An 18,910-nucleotide genomic window follows, 5' to 3' on the forward strand; every position below is an offset into this window, starting at 1 on the left:
CGTCCAGAACTCTGCACGTTGTGCTGCCTTGGGACTATTCGCACAACAGACCGCTACTGACGAGGCCTCCCCCCGCCCCACCCGGGATGCCCCACGCCAATTTTCGGAGCAGCATTGTAGGATCCCTAAACCAGTGCGGCACCCAGGCGACATCACCTGGGTGCCGTCCAGAACTCTGCACGTTGTGCTGCCTTGGGACTATTCGCACAAAAGACAGCTTCTAACCATTGTTGCTTTTTGTGTTGAGAAATGTTTAAATGTTTTTAGTTTTTGTTCCGTTCGTTAAAGTTAGTAGTTAATAAAGTTTTATAACCTTACTTTGTTGGAGTGTTATCTATTTTTTTTAAAACGGGTGAATGGGGCCTTGAATCGGGTTATTGTCATGTGTGGGCTTTGGAAGTGTGCTGCTGCAGGATCGGACATTTCAAACTCAAATGCACGTTCTTTTTCTTACCTTTCCGAAGCATGGAGCGCAATAGCACGCAGAGAAAGGGTGATGCACGTGTTGAACACTACCTGACCTGGCAAGTTGCTGGCAGTGCCCCCCCGCCCGCTCCTGAAAGAGGGCACACACACACCGCCGCCCCGAGTACTTCACAAATCTTTAAAAGACCATGCGCTTGTTCATGAGGCTTAAATGGTTTATCACCTCTTCTAGAACCCCTGCATCGACCCTCTGACGTTTCATGGAAAAATTACCATGTAACACAATACCAAGCCCTGTCAGCTGAAACCCCCAAGGAATCGTGGGGCATATTATCAAGGGGGTTTATCTCCGCTTTTTTGGCTTTAAAAGCCATGAAAGCGGAGATAAAATTATTTCCCTATTACCAAGCTGTCGCTAACACCAGTTAGTGACAGCTAAAAGGAGATAGCGACCATCTTGGGCCCCGCTTTGCATGTCAGTGATACTTATCACTAATGACATGCAAAGTGGCGTGCCAAGATGTTAGCGACTGGAAACAGTCCCTAACATCGCTACCTTCTATTACCAACTTTTGGAGATATTCGCGCTAAGCGCGAATATCTCCAAAATCTAACACCTGCCCTGAGCAGTTCTTAGCCATGTTATCCAATGGGAGGTGGATAACACGGCTAAGAGCATTAGATCGATAATACATGAATATCGCTGACTTTTCACCTGCCCTGAGCAGTTCTTAGCCATGTTATCCAATGGGAGGTGGATAACATGGCTAAGAGCATTAGATCGATAATACATGAATATCGCTGACTTTTCTGCGATAATAGCAAGGTTTATCTGCGATAAAAATCGCCGATGTGCGGCGATAATTTTTGTCTCTAAACAAGTTAGAGACAAAAATTATCGCTAGTTGTTCGTAATATGCCCCCGGGTTTTTGCTTGCAGAAATCGGGAGGCGGGAGACTAGCACTGAAATCAGTACTCACACGCCTGAATCAGGAGGATTGGCATGTCTGAATTCTCTACAGCTGGGGCCATAAACTACATCCGCAGGGTTAGGTGATAGCCTGGGACCAGCCTGGCATCTAAAATGGCTGCCGTGCACGACAAAATTGTGGCATTCGAAAAAAGGCAAGATGGCGCAGCCGCTGGAAGAGATGTATCAACATATATCAGCCTCCTCAGCCACCCTCAGGAAACATAGGGGATTAGGATACGTCTCCCGCACCCCCTTATACCTAGTACTTTAATTAACGAAGCACAAAATGGCGAATTCCCGTTTCGCTACCAGTTTGCGGCCCAGTTCGCGGCCCGTGAAGCGCTTCTACCGTGAAAAATCATTTTTTTTTTATTTTCCCCACGGGACCCTTTAATAACCCCAACAACATTCCTAGGGGGTCAAGAGGGGGATACCTTGCCCCCTTTCATTAAATTCCCCCTTAGTTTTTCACCTTTTCTTCTCTCTCGATCCTACCGAGAGACAAGATGGCGGCCGCTCCGGACTGTCACGCAGCAAAAAAAAAAAAAAGCTCACGCACAGCCGCTGGAAGAGATGTATCAACATATATCAGCCTCCTCAGCCACCCTCAGGAAACATAGGGGATTAGGATACGTCTCCCGCACCCACTTATAACTAGTAATTTAATTAACGAAGCACAAAATGGCGAATTCCCGTTTCGCTACCAGTTCGCGGCCGCGCTTCTACCGTGAAAAATCATTTTTTTTTTATTTTCCCCACGGGACCCTTTAATAACCCCAACAACATTCCTAGGGGGTCAAGAGGGGGATACCTTGCCCCCTTTCATTAAATTCCCCTTTCGTTTTCCACCTCTTCTTCTCTCTCGATCCTACCGAGAGACAAGATGGCGTCCGCTCCGGACTGTTTAGAATGTTGACAGACACCGGAGAGCCAATCAGCTTTCTGCGCGCAAAGTTCCGATAAGCGAAAAGTAAGCGGACCGGATCGCTGCCCAGAGCGCTGTTACAGATATATATCTTGGTTTGAACGTTAATTTCTCAAAAACTACTGGAGCACATATATTGAGACCTAGCAAAGGCACATCGGGCTAACAGTCCCTACAATTTTGCCAAGTTTCGTGCAAATCCATTCAGCCGTTCGAGCTAAAAGTGAGTCCAACCGCCCTGTGGAAAAATGAATGGAAAAAACGCGTTTTGGGACCCCCCTTTTTTCTCAGCCCCCCCTTGACGAAACCCCCCTAAATTTTCAGGGGCTGCTCAGAATCAAAATGTGCCATTTTCCTGAAAATTTCAGCCGATTCCGTCCACAAACGCCAAAGTTATTAGACATAGAATTTTCAAAAGTCCCATAGAGAAAAAATTCTAACTATATATACCTACTGGCGATAGCCAGTAGGTAATATATATATATATATATATATATATATATATATATATATATATATATATATATATATGTCCAAAAGAAACTGCTTTCAAAAGCAAAAACACGCACTCGGAAAGGTGCAGCAAAAAGGGGTTTATTCACGAGGTAACGCTACGCTAGGCGTAGCGTTACCTCGTGAATAAACCCCTTTTTGCTGCACCTTTCCGAGTGCGTGTTTTTGCTTTTGAAAGCAGTTTCTTTTGGACATTGTCAATACTCGGCGATGGGATTAGCCGAGCGCAACACGCCACCTGACTAAGGGATATGGATCCCGGTAACTAATCCTCTGCTCAAAGTTTGAATATATATATGGCAAGTCCCTTAAAGAACTTTCCCGATGCATTGTGGTGCCTGTAGGATGGCTAAACAGGCACGTGACTATTAAGTCTGTATTATTGCTCACCTGTGAACAAGACGTAAGTAACGTCGAAACGCGTAAGGAAAAGAGCACGTTTCAAAAGGAGCTGACGAATAAAGTCTTCTGCATTTTCAGACGCTGTGGACTCTCATTCTTTGAGGTGGTTGCACGCAATATTCCAGGATCTCCGCTCCTGGTGAGAGTCCGCCCTGCAGGACCGGGGGCCCCCAGTAAAACGGAGGTGTTTCTTTGCATATTAACTGAGGGGGCATGGTCCGCTCCTTGCCGGTTTGCCAGCTCTTCAGGACTTCCGTAGCAACATGGCAAAGGGCGCAGGAGAAAGGGAGATGTGAGAGGAGAACGCCTCTCTCGGAAGCAGCGCAGATGCAGACATTAATTACTCCTAGTGGAACCCTGACACGAATGCGCCGACTTGGGACAACATGCTGAAAATAATGCAAGAAAACAATATTTGAATAAATGGCAAGTCCCTTAAAGAACTTTCCCGATGCATTGTGGTGCCTGTAGGATGGCTAAACAGGCACGTGACTATTAAGTCTGTATTATTGCTCACCTGTGAACAAGACGTAAGTAACGTCGAAACGCGTAAGGAAAAGAGCACGTTTCAAAAGGAGCTGACGAATAAAGTCTTCTGCATTTTCAGACGCTGTGGACTCTCATTCTTTGAGGTGGTTGCACGCAATATTCCAGGATCTCCGCTCCTGGTGAGAGTCCGCCCTGCAGGACCGGGGGCCCCCAGTAAAACGGAGGTGTTTCTTTGCATATTAACTGAGGGGGCATGGTCCGCTCCTTGCCGGTTTGCCAGCTCTTCAGGACTTCCGTAGCAACATGGCAAAGGGCGCAGGAGAAAGGGAGATGTGAGAGGAGAACGCCTCTCTCGGAAGCAGCGCAGATGCAGACATTAATTACTCCTAGTGGAACCCTGACACGAATGCGCCGACTTGGGACAACATGCTGAAAATAATGCAAGAAAACAATATTTGAATAAATGGCAAGTCCCTTAAAGAACTTTCCCGATGCATTGTGGTGCCTGTAGGATGGCTAAACAGGCACGTGACTATTAAGTCTGTATTATTGCTCACCTGTGAACAAGACGTAAGTAACGTCGAAACGCGTAAGGAAAAGAGCACGTTTCAAAAGGAGCTGACGAATAAAGTCTTCTGCATTTTCAGACGCTGTGGACTCTCATTCTTTGAGGTGGTTGCACGCAATATTCCAGGATCTCCGCTCCTGGTGAGAGTCCGCCCTGCAGGACCGGGGGCCCCCAGTAAAACGGAGGTGTTTCTTTGCATATTAACTGAGGGGGCATGGTCCGCTCCTTGCCGGTTTGCCAGCTCTTCAGGACTTCCGTAGCAACATGGCAAAGGGCGCAGGAGAAAGGGAGATGTGAGAGGAGAACGCCTCTCTCGGAAGCAGCGCAGATGCAGACATTAATTACTCCTAGTGGAACCCTGACACGAATGCGCCGACTTGGGACAACATGCTGAAAATAATGCAAGAAAACAATATTTGAATAAATGGCAAGTCCCTTAAAGAACTTTCCCGATGCATTGTGGTGCCTGTAGGATGGCTAAACAGGCACGTGACTATTAAGTCTGTATTATTGCTCACCTGTGAACAAGACGTAAGTAACGTCGAAACGCGTAAGGAAAAGAGCACGTTTCAAAAGGAGCTGACGAATAAAGTCTTCTGCATTTTCAGACGCTTTGGACTCCCATTCTTTGAGGTGGTTGCACGCAATATTCCAGGATCTCCGCTCCTGGTGAGAGTCCGCCCTGCAGGACCGGGGGCCCCCAGTAAAACGGAGGTGTTTCTTTGCATATTAACTGAGGGGGCATGGTCCGCTCCTTGCCGGTTTGCCAGCTCTTCAGGACTTCCGTAGCAACATGGCAAAGGGCGCAGGAGAAAGGGAGATGTGAGAGGAGAACGCCTCTCTCGGAAGCAGCGCAGATGCAGACATTAATTACTCCTAGTGGAACCCTGACACGAATGCGCCGACTTGGGACAACATGCTGAAAATAATGCAAGAAAACAATATTTGAATAAATGGCAAGTCCCTTAAAGAACTTTCCCGATGCATTGTGGTGCCTGTAGGATGGCTAAACAGGCACGTGACTATTAAGTCTGTATTATTGCTCACCTGTGAACAAGACGTAAGTAACGTCGAAACGCGTAAGGAAAAGAGCACGTTTCAAAAGGAGCTGACGAATAAAGTCTTCTGCATTTTCAGACGCTGTGGACTCTCATTCTTTGAGGTGGTTGCACGCAATATTCCAGGATCTCCGCTCCTGGTGAGAGTCCGCCCTGCAGGACCGGGGGCCCCCAGTAAAACGGAGGTGTTTCTTTGCATATTAACTGAGGGGGCATGGTCCGCTCCTTGCCGGTTTGCCAGCTCTTCAGGACTTCCGTAGCAACATGGCAAAGGGCGCAGGAGAAAGGGAGATGTGAGAGGAGAACGCCTCTCTCGGAAGCAGCGCAGATGCAGACATTAATTACTCCTAGTGGAACCCTGACACGAATGCGCCGACTTGGGACAACATGCTGAAAATAATGCAAGAAAACAATATTTGAATAAATGGCAAGTCCCTTAAAGAACTTTCCCGATGCATTGTGGTGCCTGTAGGATGGCTAAACAGGCACGTGACTATTAAGTCTGTATTATTGCTCACCTGTGAACAAGACGTAAGTAACGTCGAAACGCGTAAGGAAAAGAGCACGTTTCAAAAGGAGCTGACGAATAAAGTCTTCTGCATTTTCAGACGCTGTGGACTCTCATTCTTTGAGGTGGTTGCACGCAATATTCCAGGATCTCCGCTCCTGGTGAGAGTCCGCCCTGCAGGACCGGGGGCCCCCAGTAAAACGGAGGTGTTTCTTTGCATATTAACTGAGGGGGCATGGTCCGCTCCTTGCCGGTTTGCCAGCTCTTCAGGACTTCCGTAGCAACATGGCAAAGGGCGCAGGAGAAAGGGAGATGTGAGAGGAGAACGCCTCTCTCGGAAGCAGCGCAGATGCAGACATTAATTACTCCTAGTGGAACCCTGACACGAATGCGCCGACTTGGGACAACATGCTGAAAATAATGCAAGAAAACAATATTTGAATAAATGGCAAGTCCCTTAAAGAACTTTCCCGATGCATTGTGGTGCCTGTAGGATGGCTAAACAGGCACGTGACTATTAAGTCTGTATTATTGCTCACCTGTGAACAAGACGTAAGTAACGTCGAAACGCGTAAGGAAAAGAGCACGTTTCAAAAGGAGCTGACGAATAAAGTCTTCTGCATTTTCAGACGCTGTGGACTCTCATTCTTTGAGGTGGTTGCACGCAATATTCCAGGATCTCCGCTCCTGGTGAGAGTCCGCCCTGCAGGACCGGGGGCCCCCAGTAAAACGGAGGTGTTTCTTTGCATATATATATATATATATATATATATATATATATATATATATATATATATATATATATATATATATATATATATATATATATATATATATATATATATATATATATATATATATATATATATATATATATATATATTACCTACTGGCTGTCGCCAGTAGGTATATATAGTTAGGATTTTTTCCCTATGGGATTTTTGAAAATTCTATGTCCAATAACTTTGGCGTTTGTGGACGGAATCGGCTGAAATTTTCAGGAAAATGGCACATTTTGTTTCTGAGCAGCCCTTGAAAATTTAGGGGGGTTTCGTCAAGGGGGGGCCGAGAAAAAAGGGGGGTCCCAAAACACGTTTTTCCCATGTTAATTTCCATAGGGCGGTTGGCCTCACTTTTAGCTCGAACGGCTGAATGGATTTGCACGAAACTTGGCAAAATTGTAGTGACTGTTAGCCCGATGTGCCTTTGCTAGGTCTCAATATATGTGCTTCAGTGGATTTTGAGAAATTAACGTTCAAAAAAAGATATATATCTGTAACAGCGCTCCGGGCTGCGCTCCGGTTCGCGTACTTTTCGCGAAACGGAACTTTGCGATGCGAAGCTGATTGGCTCTCCGGTGTCTGTCAACATTCTAAACAGTCCGGAGCGGCCGCCATCTTATCTCTCGGTAGGATCGAGAGAGAAGAAGAGGTGAAAAACGAAGGGGGAATTTAATGAAAGGGGGCAAGGTAGACCCCTCTTGACCCCGTAGGAATGATGTTGGGGTTATTAAAGGGTCCCGTGGGGAAAATAAAAAAAAATTGATTTTTCACGGTAGAAGCGCTTCCCGGGCCGCGAACTGGGCCGCAAACTGGCAGCGAAACGGGAATTCACCATTTTGTGTTTCGTTTTAATTAAATTACTAGGTATAAGGGGGTGCGGGAGACGTATCCTGATCCCTTATGTTTTCTGAGGGTGGCTGAGGAGGCTCATATATGTTGATACATGTCTTCCAGCGGCAGTGCGTGAGCGTTTTTTTTTTTTTTGCTGCGTGACGTCTGTTAACGTTCGATTCGATGGAAATCAGGAAGTGTTGACCGCCAATTTGTCACTGCGATAAAATATTTTGTTATAAATGAATCCTTATTGATAAACATTGTCTGCGCCATCTTGCCTTTTTTCCAATGCCACAATTTTGTCGTGCACGGCAGCCATTTAAGATGCCTTGACCAGACCCACTCTCTGCACGCCGTCGATTCTCAGCACGGCTCCCCACCCTCGCAAGCATCTCCCCCACGCACTGGTCACCCCCGCTCTCTCTCTCATGCATGGGCCATGAACTTCCCCCCATCTGCGCTGCTCTTCCCTGAGAATCACACCCTGTGCCCGCCCGACACCTCCCTTTCACCCTATTCACTACTGCACCCTCTGACACTCCTCTTCCTCTGTGTCCGATTGTCCAGGCCGGTCCCAGGCTATCACCTAGCCCTGCGGATGTAGTTTATGGCCCCAGCTGTAGAGAATCCAGACATGCCAACCCTCCCGATTCAGGCGTGAGACTACCGATTTCAGTGCTAGTCTCCCGCCTCCCGATTCCTGCAAGCAAAAACCCGATTCCTCGGGGGTTTCAGCTGACAGGGCTTGGTATTGTGTTATGTGCTAATTCTTCCAGGAAACGTCAGAGGGCCGATGCAGGGGCTCTAGAAGGGGTGATAAACCATTTAAGCCTCATTAACAAGCGCATGGTCTTTTAAAGATCTGTGAAGTACTCGGGGCGGCGGTGTGTGTGTGCCCTCTTTCAGGAGCGAGCGGGGGGGGGCACTGCCAGCATCTTGCCAGGCCAGGCAGTGTTCAACACTTGCATCACCCTTTCTCTGCCTGCTATTGCGCTCCATGCTTCGGAAAGGTAAGAAAAAGAACGTGCATGTGAGTTTGAAATGTCCGATCCTGTAGCAGCACACTTCCAAAGCCCACACATGACAATAACCCGATTCAAGGCCCCATTCACCCGATTTTTTAAAAATATATAGCACTCCAACAAAGTAGTAGGATTATAAAACTTTATTAACTTATAAATATATAGAACGCAACAAAAACTGTAAATACATTTAAACATTTTTTGGAAAAAAGAAGCAACAATGGTCAGTAGCTGTCTTTTGTGTGAATAGTCCCAAGGCAGCACAACGTGCTGAGTTCTGGACGGCACCCAGGTGATGTCACCTGGGTGCCGCACTGGTTTTTGGTATCCTACAATGCAGCTCAGAAAAACAGCGTGGGGCGCCCCGGGGGGTGCGCGGGGAGGCCTCGTCAGTAGCGGTCTGTTGTGCGAATAGTTCCAAGACAGCAAAACGCGCTGATGTGGATGGCACCCAGGTGATGTCCAGTAAACTGCCGCACTGGTTTTGGTATCCTACAATGCTGCTCCGAAAAACGGCGTGGGGCGCCCCGGGGGGGGGGGCGTGGGGGAGGCGGCGTGAACGGGCCTCCCCAGGTGGCGGCCATCCAGCTGAGTTGCGCGCGCTCTTGCGGCTACAGCGTCTCGCTCACCATGTAGTTGAGTTGCGCCCACTCTTGCAGTGCAGCGATAGGCGGCTGCCACAGGACTCTTAAAATGGCGGACGGCTCTTCGGATTTGGGCCTGGTCCACTAAAATGGCTCTGGGACACCTTGGAACTCAGACGCTTGCGTGCTAGGGCTTGGGCTCCATTCTCGAAAGCGTCCCCTCAGCCGTGAAGATTCTACAAAAGTCTTGGGGGCCCTCGACTCCTGCAGGCTTCCGGTGGGGAGCGGCTGCCATGATTGCTCGCGGAATGACCACGACGGAGCCACGAGATGGTGGTGCTTTCATGCTGACGCCAGCTTCAGTCTGAAACATCCAGAAACAAGGTGGGGCTTTCATCGTTTGGGAAAAAAAAATGTTCTAAACCAATGAAAAGTGTTATTTTTAGGTCATATGACCAAGCCTTCCATCATTAGGAAACCAAAAGTAAAATGAACCAATGAAAAGTTTTATAAACAAGTCACATGACCTGTTATGCGGCATAGGGCTACAAAAAGCGTAGAAAATCCGTTGGCACGTGAGGCGGCGTCAGTAGCGGACCGATGTGCGAATAGGCCGAAGGCAGCACAACGCGCCGAGATCCGGATGGCACCGAGTTGGTGTCCAGCAAGTTGCTGCACTGGTGTGGCTATCCTACAATGCTGCGCCGAAAGTCGGCGTGGGGCGCCCCGTTGGCCTGTGAGGTCGCGTCAGTCAGTGGGGGCTGTGCGTCTCCCCCAAGATGGAGGCTCCTCGGCTGCAGTGGGGCGCCCCTTAGCGTTTCACTCGCCGTCCAACTGAGTTGCGTCCGCACTTGCGGGTACAGTAGGCACAGCGTGCCGAGATCCGGATGGCACCGAGGTGGTGTCCAGCAAGTTGCCGCACTGGTGTGGCCATCCTACAATGCTGCGCCGAAAGACGGCGTGTCCAGCTGAGTTGTGGTCACTCTTGCGGTACAGTGACTCGAACGCGCCGAGATCCGGATGGCACCGAGGTTGTGTCCAGCAAGTTGCCGCACTGGTGTGGCCATCCTACAATGCTGCGCCGAAAGACGGCGTGTCCAGCTGAGTTCCGGTCACTCTTGCGGTACAGTGACTCGAACGCGCCGAGATCCGGATGGCACCGAGGTTGTGTCCAGCAAGTTGCCGCACTGGTGTGGCCATCCTACAATGCTGCGCCGAAAGTCGGCGTGGGGTGCCCCGTTGGCTTATGAGGTGATGTCAGTAGTGGACCGATGTGTGAATAGGTCGGAACCAGCACAAGGCGCCAAGATCCGGATGGCAAGTCCTGGATGTTGAGTGCCATAGTTGAGAGTTCTGAGCAGTGTTTGTAACACTGTCTGAAGCTTATTTGCACCTGCTGCAGCTTCACTATTGTCCTGGTGTGGCCAAAGATCGCCCATGACATAGGCGGCCGGCTCCCGAGGTCCGGCGGAACATTTTTCCTTTTCCTTTCTGCATCTTGTCCCACAATCCGTTTGACCTGAAGACACGACCAGGTCCCTGAATGTGTGCAGGGGGACGTTATTGATTGAATCAAAATGGCGGCTTCACACAAAGCTGACTCAAGCGTTGCTGTTGATGCTATACAGACAAAAATTGGTTTTCAGGTTGTACATTCTTCAGGATTTTTTTTTCCATCCAAGGCTGATTGAGAGTTTGTAGAACAATGGCTTCAGATTTTCAACATACTACTCTTCAACATTCTTCCTAAATGTAACAATGTGAGACTCACTAGGAGAACGGCTGTTTATCTTTCCTTTCAAAATGCTGCCAACAATATTTTCTGAATGGAAGACACCATCTTGTAGCATAAAGGGCCGAAAGGGGTTCTGGTCTGGCCGATGGTTGGTGGAGACATTTTGACTATATCTTGGACCTGCCCGGCCTCGCCCAAAATGGCGCCGGTATAAATGGGACTCGTAACTCCTTGTTGTGTACTGGTTGAACAACCTTGATATCACGAGATATGAATGCAGTTTTGATGCTCATGGCGGGCGGGGACGAGAATTGATTGAATATTTCGACATCCCTATAGATATTAAGTTCTGATGTGTTATTGATTACTGTACTATTGAAAGTTCGAATTAACGTCACCCATGGTACTTGCCCGCAAATGTATATCTAGATAATTTTTTTGTAAGTGGCCCTATTGTATTTTAATTACAAAATGTATGTCCACCGATTCCGCAACTGTTAGACACCTTAGTTCTTGCAACCTAATGGCCCGCTCGTTACGTTACTCTAAAATGTAAATGTCTCCTCATCATATACGAGTTCAGTTTGCTCCGTGGCCGGCCCACGTGGTTATAGGCCCATATTTGTATACTGACATTTTCACAATAAATGTTTTTAAAACAAAACATGGTAGTAGTGTTTACATTGGTAAAGTTTTTACTTTTAGTCACTGTTTTCGAATGAGTAAAAGGCAAGTGAAATAAAGCAGTCCAATTACATAACGGATAAAAGGTATAATACGTAGGAACGCAGTAAAGATAAATGGTCAAGGGCAGTTGTGTTTTCCTCTCCTGCAACATAAAGGGATCGATAAGAATCTGATAATCAGGCGTATCGGCGACTAAGACAGCAGGCCGAACCTCTTTTACTCAACGGCTCCGTCATGGGACGAAGAAACGCCCTTTTTCTCGGAAAAGGAATATATTTTACTTGCAGGACAGTTGTAAATTTTCCGGGAAAGTACATTAGCCTGGAACATTATAACATATATGTTTAAAAAAAAATAATGTTCGAACCAATAAAAAGCGTAATTTTTAGGTCATATGACCAAGCTTTTTATCATTAAAATAACAAAAGTAAAATGAACCAATGAAAAGTTTTATTAACAAGTCACATGACCTGTTATGCTTACGTTACGCGCTGCGCGCCGCGCCCCGGATCGCTTCCGGGAAGCTCCGCTTCGCGCATCGGAGCACTTCCGGGTGCGCTAACGCGGCGTGTCATATAACGAATTACGCGACAACGTAGGTCAAAAATATAGTCAAAATGTCTCCACCAACCAGCGTTCGGAACACAACCCCTTTCAACAGTCCAAAAAGTTCTGTTAAATGACAACAGAGGGGACAGGCAACAAGAACCGTCAGTCAAAGAGGGGAGGGCAAGTTCTTCTCTACGGGGTCATGTTGGGGCGCTACCGGAACTGATCGAAGTGGTAGTCTACAGTGTTTGTGGATGTTTCAGACTGAAGCTGAACGTACTTTCACGTATGAAAATCTTACTTGGGGAGGGGGCAGGAGCCAAGCGCCCCCTCCCAGTCCGCGCCACCACACCGTATGTTTTTAAATCTGAAGCCATCGTTCTACAAACTCAACCAACCTTGGATGAAAAAAACTAGAAGAATGTACAAACTGAAAACCAGTTTTGGTCTGCATAGCATCAGCAACAACGCTTGCTATCAGAGTGCATGAGTTTCATGCTCGATCGATTGAGCTAGCCGGATCGGGCAACAAAAAGTATAAAATAGTTATGTAAATAGTTATTTAATAAAATGTTTTACCCTGTTACTTTGCTGGTGTGTTGTATATATTTTTAATATTTGCATAGGGTTTGTCGTTATTTTGGGCGGGGTGGGTGACGGAGCCGAGCTGTCTTGCAGCCCTCATGGTGTGGAGCTCAGTTCATCTCACTATTTTCGTATTTCTCATGAAGGGTTGTTCCTAATGTTTCTATTTTAGCGAGGTAAAAAAGAGATCCAATTAGTGGCCTACTGATTTTGCTCGATTACTTTAATTTTTTTACACGATTTTTCACGATTTTTCACTATCTGCAAAGACTAAACAGAGTATTGCGACTTTGTGCTTGTTTGTAAATAGAGAATGAACCAAAGAGAATCAATTGTAAAACAGTAAATGCTTGGATAACAATCAATCAAATGGAGAGACAAGCAGGCACGACAGATTACAACAGGGGTAAAGGCCTGCGTTAACTACCCTTCACTATCTGCAAAGAGAGAGTACTACTAAGAGAAAAGAGGGGAGGGGAGGGGGCAGCGTTCAAAGCACATCAGCGTGCATAAACACGAAAAAGTTTTTACCTATCACGTACTTGACATTTGACAGCTTTTGATATTTGCTATTAAAAAACCATTGAAATTCACAGAAAAAACCATAGGTTATAGACCATATATAGTTAGGAATTTGCATTTACAAAACCTTGAAAATTCACTGAAAAAACCATTGGTTATAGACCATATATAGTTAGGGATTAGCCTTTTCAAAACCTTATTTTACTCACACAAAACCATTGAAATTCCATATATAGTTAGTTGCACTAACTATATATCGCGCACCCGCAATCCACTGCTGATGATGTCACATATTACATCATTCATGACATGGTTAGTGACATCACTGATGACATCACTGATGACATCTCAAATGACATCACTGATGACATCTCAAATGACATCACTGATGACATCACTGATGACATCTCAAATGACATCACTGATAAAATCACTGATAACATCTCATTTGACATTACTGATCACATCACTGATGATATCATTCATGTGATAATACCATGAACCTCTTCAGACTCTAATATAACCTTAGATACAATCAGTGTAAACAGACAGTCACAGACTGTCACTCATCCATGGAGTTACTCACACACCTAGTCAGTTATGCAAAAAATCAATCACACCTCCATTTTTTCAACTATACAGTTATACACACCTTACTTATTCAAACATATACTAACACATATTTACTCTCTTATACAATCCCTGATACATGTTCACAATGATCCATACAGCCACTCACACATTCACTGGCTCTTATGCACAGTTATTTATATATGTCAACTCTCACATGTACTGTGTTTTACATATGTACTTACTTTGACATGTAGCACTGAGATATCCATTCACTCACCAATACACTCATGCACAGTCAACCGCCCATACAGCTGTTTCCACATGCACTTTTGAACCCATACATATAGTGAATCAACTACTCACACATCTATGTACAGAGTCACACACCTCCCAGCCACCCATACACACACACTCAGTTTCCCATACAAATACTTGGACAACCAATCAATAACCCATACAGTTACTCATATAGCTACTGATCAACACATGCAGCAGTTTGTAGAACAACAGATATAATGATGCACAAATTAAGACAGTTTAGTCACTAACCCATGCACTCAGTAAGACACATTTAATCATTCTCTCATACAGTCAGTCATGCACCTACTAAATCCTTCTTCCAGACACTTATACATCCACTCATTCTTCAATATGTAAGACATATTTTAACTTTACAGAAACATACAGTCACTGGATGTTGTCATCAGTGATGTCATCAGTGATGTCATTTGAGATGTCATCAGTGATGTCATCAGTGATGTCATTTGAGATGTCATCAGTGATGTCATCAGTGATGTCACTAACCATGTCATGAATGATGTAATATGTGACATCATCAGCAGTGGATTGCGGGTGCGCGATATATAGTTAGTGCAACTAACTATATATGGAATTTCAATGGTTTTGTGTGAGTAAAATAAGGTTTTGAAAAGGCTAATCCCTAACTATATATGGTCTATAACCAATGGTTTTTTCAGAATATATATATATATATATATATATATATATCACGCTCTTGAGGTAGCCACACAAGCAGGAAAGCACACGAACAACAGGAAGGTTCACCTCAAAACCTTTAATCTTCGGTACAGGCGAGTGGGCATGCAGGTAAGTTAAACAGTTCCAGCGCTTTGCCTGACGCGTTTCGAATGTCTCTTCCTCAGAGGCGTGGCGTGGAAAACGTGCAGCGGTGGACGCACCCCCATAGATATGCTTGCATCAGTATTGGTGCGTTATGGGAGATGTAGTCCGTTATCCCCTCGTGAATCATGGCACTTTTCTATCTGCTGTGTTTCAAGGCTCAGCACGAGCCCCCCCGCTTGCCTCCTCGTCTTTATCCTTTGCCTGCTGCTCAGCTCAGTTTGAAAAACTTTTTATAATTGCTGTTTGAAATAGGACAGACTCACATGAGGAAGACATCGTGGCACTACGAGAACCAGGAGGCCATTCATATGGCCACACCCACTGTGGCAGGCTCTCGGAGATTAAAGGTGCGCGAGGAAAACCTGTTTTTTCATCAACACAACGCCATTGAAGAAGGGCTAATGTCCCGAAACCGGTCTGGCTGATGTAATTTTGATGACATTTACCTGCCAATTCCCTGTATGCAGCAGCTTGAGATAAAAGGCGGAGAAATGAATTTACCTTGAGGATTCTTCCATAAGAGGGTTACCTTTCGATTTTGATATATATATATATATATATATATATATATATATATATATATATATATATATATATATATACATACATATTTGGTGGGAAGAAATTATCCTACCTACGGACTTTGCAGAGAATCTAAAGAACAATATTGTAAAATGGGTCAGATTCATTGATGACCTTTTTGTAATTTGGCATGGGGACAAGAAAAGTGCGGAGGATTTAATTGCAAAATTGAATGTTAGCAATCTCAATTTACACTGCAATCATGACATTAGCAATCAATCCATTACATTTTTGGATGTGGAGGTGTTCATTGCAGGCGGTAAGTTGGAAACCAGATTACATCATAAAACTACTGCGGGCAATACAATACTGCCTGCATTCATCTAGTTTCCATCCCAAACATATTATATGCAGCATTCCCTACGGAGAAATGCTGTGTATTCGTTGGTATTGTAGTAGGGATGAGGATTTAGAAGTGGCTCAACAACAGTGCAAGATGAGATTTTGTGAAAGAAGCTATGAAAATCACATTATAGATGATGCCATAAAACGCACCAGATCTATTGTACGCAGTGAAATACTTAAACAGCAGCCTAGATCGGAACATAAGAACTTTCCAACAACGACTAAGGTTATAAAGCATAACACCACCATTTACAGTCCAAGGCTAATTCTCACGTACAATAAACAAAAAGATAGCCTTTACAGCATACTGAAGAAGAATTGGCATCTAATTTAGAGTGACCCCGTGATTGGTGCAAGTGTACCAAGCGCACCTATTATCACCTACAGAAGGGCCCCAAGCACCAGGGATCCGGTAGTAAATAACAGCCCACTAGTGAAACCTAAAAGCAATTGGTTATCAAATCAGAAAGGTTTTGTCAAATGTCAGTCTTGGAAGACCTGTAAATATGGGATCAACAAAATCTCCTATATCTCTCCATTTAAGGACAGACCTTGTAACAACACTAAGTGGCTAACTTGCAAGTCTGAGTATGCGATTTATGTGCTGGAGTGCTCATGTGGCCTGCAGTATGTGGGGTGTACCAAGCTGCCGGTCCACAAGAGGGTGCTCCAGCACATAAGGGCCATTTCCAACTCAAATGATTCCTACCCAGTTGCAAGGCATTTTAAAGAAATACATTCATTTTTTTATTTTTTATTTTTGTATTGGTTCAGTTCAAAACCGATATCTTTTCATATTCATAATACAGTTATGAAGTTATACACTTCCGTTTAGTCTTGACCTTTCTCTTGGTTTTCCTCGACAACAGTTTTTTGTTAACTATCGCTTTGGAGGCCTCATTGAGCCCTTCTTCTTCAGGTTCCGATAATTCCTCGTAGTCAACATTTGAATCTTCATCTGATTTAGCCTCAGACTCAATCACACCCTCTTTCCCCTTCTCTTTCTCCTTTGATTTGATCTTGTCAGTCAGTGCTGATGCCGTGGTGTTAACATTAAGGTGTGCAGAGCCTCCTGGTTGGTCTTGTACCGTGTGCAGTGGGCTATTTATTAAGTCTCTCTCTGCTGCAACCTCCATATTTTTAACAATTTCATTTGTCTTAACCAGTTTTATCTCACTGGCTTCTTTAAATGCTAAACTTGTTGGCCCCTTATCCATGGGAAGTTTATCTGATCCTTTCTTGCCACCGCGTGTCTCAGTAGCAAGCCCATTATCTTTAATTGCCTCCAGAGTAGTTTTTTCTGACAGAGTCTCTCCGTTTTGTTACATGGCACTGTGGGCACTATAGGCACTATTGGTACAGCAAGTTCTTTATCTACCAATATCCCATCAGATTTATCCCCGTTTTTTTCACCTTTGTCATAGCTACTCCTCTTTTGTTTGCCTGTTAATTGTATCTCTGTTACATCTGAATCAACATTTACTTCGCTACTGACACTAGCACCTCCCTTCGTATCTGCAGGTTTTAAATGTTCTGAGTGCTGTTTAAATTTGACAGAGTTATTAATCTCATTTTTATCCCCCATCACCGTTACCCCTGCAGCCACTGCAGTCATAGTACCTGAAAGTGCTTTTTTTAATGTCAAAGCAGTCTTCCTGGATCTGGTCTGGCGCGTTGACATTGATTCATATGCCGTAGTCGTTTCCACTGTTTCTGTCCGTTTCTGCAGCCTTGGCCGTGTAACCAGGGAAGACCTCAGGTGTGCACTCTGCTGTATCGGGGCTGGGAACGCCCAGCCGGCTGTGAAGATAGAGGGCGGCGATAAGCGAGCGAAGCTCGCTACGTGAATCCAAGAGCGAAGCAATTTCCTGCCGCCCTGCTTTCCAGAGCATCGGCCCCCGCCAAGTTCCGGTCTTTCAACCGGACTCCAGCCGTTCCTCTCGGTAGGTAGGTTCAGGTATGCGAGCGCTTCGTTTCTTTCTCTTTCTCCCTTCCTCGATCGCCAAGCGCATCAGCCCCTGCCGAAAACTCCGATCTCCAGCCAGTCGCCTGCCGTTTTTCACAGTGAGTGCAGGGGCACCTTAAACTTTCCTTTCTTTCATCTTTCCTTCAGGTTGAGAAAGTGTAAATTTTACTCATTAAGGCAGCGTAATGAGTTTACCGATGCAGACCCACACATACACGTCTTCACTCAGCGGCGCTCAGCCCGCCATCTTGGCTCCTCCCAAGACTAAACAAAAAATCCTCCTACTAAAAACAACAGGTAAAGAAATGGCAGAAAGTAAAAAAACTCGGTTAATAGATGACAGCCCTCTGAGAAGATGGATAGAGGCTAAAGGTGGGGTTAAGAACATGGCCCTAAGACTTTCAGGGACAAGCCCCGATGAGCTGAATGGCCAACTTAGTAAAATACAAGAAGACAACCTAAGTAACGACTTAAGCTTAAAACTGAACAAGCCTATGGATCTATTAACTGACTCTAGCTCGAGTGCACTTCCCTTGAACCAAGAGGTATCTAGTAACATGGTTATAATCTCGGAGGAAGGAAATGGGGACTTAAGTACTGAGATTTACTCAGGGATTTCTAGAGCTTCACCTAACGCTATTTCAGATACCTCGCTGTCTCATACCATACTAAACGACGCTGTGAAATCCAGTGAGGAGCAGGATCTTGAACTCTCAACTCTTAATTCTGAAGCGATAAATGAAATGAATGAAACTATAGTATCCAGTTTGAGGAAAACCCCAACGCAGTTAGAACATAACTTTAATGCTAAACCAAGAGAAAATGTGGAACACGATTCTTTGGTTGATGTGTCCGATGAGACAAATTTTGGAGAAACAGTACCCGATCCATCTACTACACAAATTAGTAAATCCTCTCTGCAGAGCGCTTCTGACACTTCAGATCCTATACCTCCGAAAGTTATTTCAATGGAGGCAATTATGCAGATTCTGATAGAACAGAGAGTAGAGATACAACAACAATACTCTCAACTAAGAGAAGACAATACTAAAATACAAGGAACTATGATGGATATATGTCAGAATCTAGGAGGAGTAACTAAAGAAATAGAAGATATCAAATCACGAATAGTGGAGGT

The 18,910-nt window shown here is 45.2% G+C and overlaps 1 protein-coding gene across 1 annotated transcript in view; it reads left to right on the forward strand.

Annotated features, from left to right (window-relative positions):
• ASPN (asporin) overlaps nucleotides 1-18,910 on the forward strand; it is a 283,535-nt gene that overhangs the window by 29,106 nt on the left and 235,519 nt on the right. The gene's annotated exons all lie outside the window — the stretch shown is intronic.

Source organism: Lissotriton vulgaris, chromosome 9, assembly GCF_964263255.1.
Source record: "Lissotriton vulgaris chromosome 9, aLisVul1.2, whole genome shotgun sequence".
Taxonomy (NCBI): domain Eukaryota; kingdom Metazoa; phylum Chordata; class Amphibia; order Caudata; family Salamandridae; genus Lissotriton; species Lissotriton vulgaris.